The sequence below is a fragment of the Nannospalax galili genome, unplaced genomic scaffold, assembly GCF_000622305.1.
Source record: "Nannospalax galili isolate Female #2095 unplaced genomic scaffold, S.galili_v1.0 scaffold911, whole genome shotgun sequence".
In the NCBI taxonomy this organism is placed as follows: Eukaryota; Metazoa; Chordata; class Mammalia; order Rodentia; family Spalacidae; genus Nannospalax; species Nannospalax galili.
Window position 1 is genome coordinate 583,105 of NW_008329642.1, and position 4,689 is coordinate 587,793.

Below are 4,689 nucleotides of genomic sequence, written 5' to 3' on the forward strand. Positions count from 1 at the left end.
TAGAGGTAGGAGCTGTACCCAGTCTTTAGTGCCAGTCTCTAAAGCTAATTTGGTTAAGGTCTCTTTAATAGTTTTATTCATTCTCTCTACCTGTCCTGAACTCTGGGGTCTGTAAGCACAATGTAATTTCCAATTAATCCCCAGTGCTTTGGCCATTCCCTGACTTACCTGGGAGACGAAGGCTGGGCCATTATCAGACCCAATTACCTTAGGCAGTCCAAATCAAGGGAAAATGTCTTCGATCAGTTTCTTCACCACCGTCTGGGCTGTTTCCTTCAGGGTGGGGAAAGCTTCAACCCACCCTGAGAAAGTGTCTATGAACACTAAAAGATATTTATAACCATATTTTCCTGGGAGAATCTCGGTAAAATCTACTTTCCAGTTAGTCCCTGGTCTTGTCTCTCTTTCTCTCTTACCAGATGGAACCTCTGATCTGGTAGCATTTACCAGGGAACATGAGACACAATCTCCCACTACCTTCTGGACCAGTTGGTTGAGGTCGTTTTACAGAAAATTGCTCCCATCCGTATATCAGGTGGCATCTGCATCTGTTAGGGGCTGATCGGTGAGGTCTTCCCTGGTCCCATGTGTCTCCGCAAGTATTTTCTGACAGTCATGGGGAATCTCGGTGTCTTTCTGAAAGTCAGCCAGGTCACGATGTAGAGTTTCATCAAACAGAGTAGGGGAGTTCGTGAATCCTTGGGGAAGTCGTGTCCAGGTCATTTCCTTCCTTTGTTTGTGCCTTAATTTCAGCCTCATGGTCTGAATGGGTGTAGAAAATACAAGTGCCTTCCGCTGCCTGACGGGCAGTTTCATCTGCCATTCGATTGCCCTGAGCAATCGGCCCCTGGTCTCTCTGATGTCCAGGGCAATGTATAATGCTGACCTTTCTTGGCAAGTACAAGGCTTGCAGAAGAGCCACTATTGCTTCTTTGTTTTTAATGTCCTTACCAGCCGAGGTGAGGAGTCCCCGCCTCCGGTAAATTTCCCCATGTATATGGGCTGTGGCAAACGCATAGCGGCTGTCAGTGTAAATGTTAACCTTTTTGTCCTTTGCTAATTTTAGGGCATGGGTTAGGGCTTCTAATTCAGCCTGTTGGGCTGAAGTTCCGGCCAGCAGGGCTTGAGCCCAAATTATTTTCTCCCCATTGACCACCGCTGCCCCTGCCTTACGTTCACCATTTCTCAGAAAGCTGCTCCCATCCGTATACCAGGTGACATCTGCATCTGTTAGGGGCTGGTCGGTGAGGTCCTCTCTGGTCCCATGGGTCTCCGCAAGTATTTGCTGACAAACATGGGGAATCTCAGTGTCTTTCTGGGGGGTTGGTAGCAGTGTGGCAGGGTTTAAGGTGGCAGGGCTACCAAACTTGATCTTTTCTGGATTTAATAATAATGCCTGGTAATGGGTCACTCTGGCATTTGACAACCATCTGTCAGGAGGCTGTCTAATAATAGACTCCACTGCATGTGGTGTTATAACAGTCAGGGGCTGACCCATAATGAGTTTATCTGAATCTTTTACCAGGGATGCTATTGCCGCCATGATTCTCAAGCATGGGGGCCAGCCTGCAGCCACATTGTCCAGTCTCTTTGAGAGATAAGCCACTGGCCCTTTCCAGGGTCCCAGAGTCTGAGTAAGGACTCCTTTTGCCATCCCACTATTTTCATCTATATATAGGATGAAAGGTTTTGTCAGATCTGGCAATCCTAACGCTGGAGCCGTCAGCAGCGCTCTTTTTATCTTGTCAAAAGCTTTCTGGTGTTCTTCAGTCCAGACAAAAGGGGTCCCACTCTTTGTTAAAGGATATAGAGGAGCTGCTATTTCAGCAAAACCCAGTATCTATAGTCTACAAAATCCTGTGCTTCCCAAGAATTTTCTGAGTCCTCTAGCTGAGGTTGGTGGGGGGATAGAGGCTACTGCCTGTTTCCTGCTCTCCATCAGCCAACGTTGCCCTCCCTCCAACCTATAGCCTAAATAGTTCACCTGCTGTAGGCAGATCTGGGCTTTCTTTGCCGAGGCCCGGTATCCAAGTTCCCCCAGTCTCAGTAGGAGAGCCTTCCTACCTTGCAGACAGCCAGCTTCTGTCTCAGCTGCTAAAAGGAGGTCATCCACATATTGAAGAAGCATAATCTGTGGGTTTCTTACCCGAAAATCAGCCAAATCACGGTGTAGAGCTTCATCAAACAGAGTGGGGGAGTTCTTGAATCCTTGGGGAAGCCGCGTCCAGGTTAGTTGTCCCGATATTTCAGCTTCAGGGTCCTTCCATTCAAAGGCAAAGATGGGCTAGCTAACCGGGCTCAGCCTTAGGCAGAAGAATGCATTCTTCAAGTCAAGTACAGTATACCACCTATGACTAGGAGGTAAAGAACTCAGAAGATTATAAGGATTAGGTACAGTGGGATGGATATTTTCTATCCTCCGATTGACTTCTCTTAAGTCTTGAACTGGTCTATAATCATCTGTCCCTGGCTTTTTCACGGGGAGCAATGGGGTATTCCAAGGGGATTGGCAAGGATGAAGTATGCCCATTTGTAAAAGTCTTTGGATGTGAGGCCTGATTCCTTCTCGGGCCTCTTTGCTCATAGGATATTGTTTAATTGAAACCGGAGTTGCAGATGGTTTTAGTGTAACCACTATTGGAAGCTGGTTATGTGCTAATCCTGGGCCTCCTGTCTCAGCCCATGCCGAGGGGATTTTACTTAGCCAATCAGATATACCAGGAATTCCTACTATCGGTCCCTCATATAACCGATGTTCATCTTCCAGCCGCAAGGTTCACTATTGGTCCCTCATATAACCGGTGTTCATCTTCCAACCACAAGGTTAATACCTGTAGTGGAGCTCCATCTTTTCCTTTTACAGTAGCTCCCTTTGTAGTGAAATGGATGTGGGCTCCCAACTTGGAAAGTAAATCTTTCCCAAGAAGAGGGTATGGACAGTCGGGGACCAATAAGAACGAGTGAGAGACTCGTCCTGTGCTAAGGTCCACTTTTCTTTCTGTGGTCCATCTGTATGTTTTTCCTCCAGTGGCCCCTTGAACCCAGGCCATCTTGGAACTCATAGGTCCCTCAGTTGTTGTTAGGACCGAGTGCTGAGCTCCTGTGTCTACCATAAAGGTAGTCAATTGCCCCCCCATCTTTAAGGTTACCCTGGGCTCAGGGGGGAGCTCCTGGCCCTGACTTCCCTAGTCCCCTAGAGTCAGGACTGGGGTTGTTTTCTTTTGAAGTCTGTTCAGCTTCTTTGGACATTCTTGAGCCCAATGTCCTCTCTCCTTGCAATAGGCACACTGGTCTTTAACCACTCGGGGCCTTCTTTTGTCTCCCAGGTCCCTACCTGGTCCTGCTCCCTGGACTACTGTGGCCAAAATTCGACTTAACTCTTTATTTCTCTTTTTCTCTCTCTTATCTTCTCTAGCTTCCTGTTCTTTTCTGATTCTGTCCTCTCTTTCCTCTAATGTTTCTCTCCTATTATAGATTCTCTCAGCCTCCCTTACTAGGTCCTCTAAGGAGTACCCCTGAAGGCCCTCCAGCTGTTGGAGCTTACCGTGAATGTCAGGAGCTGATTGTCCTATGAAGGTCATAATAAGGTCTGCCTGATGCTCCTGGGCCGTGGGGTCAAAAGGGGTGTACATCCGATATCCCTCTATCAGGCATTCTAGGAACCCAGCAGGGGTTTCATTTTCCCCCTGGGTTATAGCACGTACCTTTGCCAAATTGGTTGGGCACCTTCCGGCCCCTTTGAGACCTGCTATCAGAGTCTGGCGATAAAGATGGAGACGCTCCCTACCGGCCAGGGTCTCGTGGTTCCAGTTGGGTCTGGTCAGAGGAAATCCTTTGTCTATTTTATTTGGGAGTTGAGTGGGTCTCCCATCCTGCCTGGGCTTCTAGGATGACTCGCTGTCTCTCTTCTGTGGTTAAGAGCGCCTAGAGGAGTTGTTGACAATCCTCCCAGGTGGGTTGGTGAGTGAGGAGGATAGACTCTATTAAAGCAGTTAGAGCCTGAGGGTCCTGAGAAAAAGAAGGGTTATGGGTCTTCCAATTATACAAGTTAGAGGCTGAAAAAGGCCAGTACTGGATCTGGTCCCCTACAGTTCGGAGGGGAAAAACCTGGGCAGTCCAGGTTCCATCAGAGGGGCCCCCTCTGTCCCTCCTCAGATGGAGTCTGCTAGACGGAGGGGGGATTGGTCGGGTTCGGTAGAATCAGGAGAGGGATGAGATTCCTGGGGTGGAGGTGCCTGCGTGGGTGGATAGGGAGGCGGAGGATCGAGGAGGGTTAGGGAGGCTTGGTCCTTGGGGAGGACTGGTTTCTGCTTCTTCTTTTCAGGGGAAGACTGAAGGGGCAGGAGGGAAGAAGTGAGATTCGGGGGAGCTGAAGGGGTAAGGGGCCCTTGATCAGTCTCTCTGGTTCCACGAGGAGTTAGGAACGGCCATGCCCAAGGTGTGGGGTTCCGGGCCAAGTCTTCCCAGGTGACTATATAGTCTACCTGATCCGGGTGTCCATGTGGTCCTGGGTAGAAAATGTATTCCTTAACCTGTAAGATAGTAGCAAGGTCAAAAGTCCCATCCCTTGGCCATCCTTTTTCAAAAGAGGGCCACACAGAGGAACAGAGATTCTGCCACTTTTTTTTTTAACCTCTAGCGATAAATTACGGGCTCGCTTTACAACTTCCTTTTAATGTTCTAGAGTCA

General features: G+C 48.7%; 1 pseudogene; it reads right to left on the minus strand.

The window, feature by feature from the left end:
* LOC108491196 overlaps positions 1–1,543 on the minus strand; it is a 7,684-nt pseudogene extending 6,141 nt beyond the window's left edge.
* Between the last annotated feature and the right edge of the window lie 3,146 nt (positions 1,544–4,689).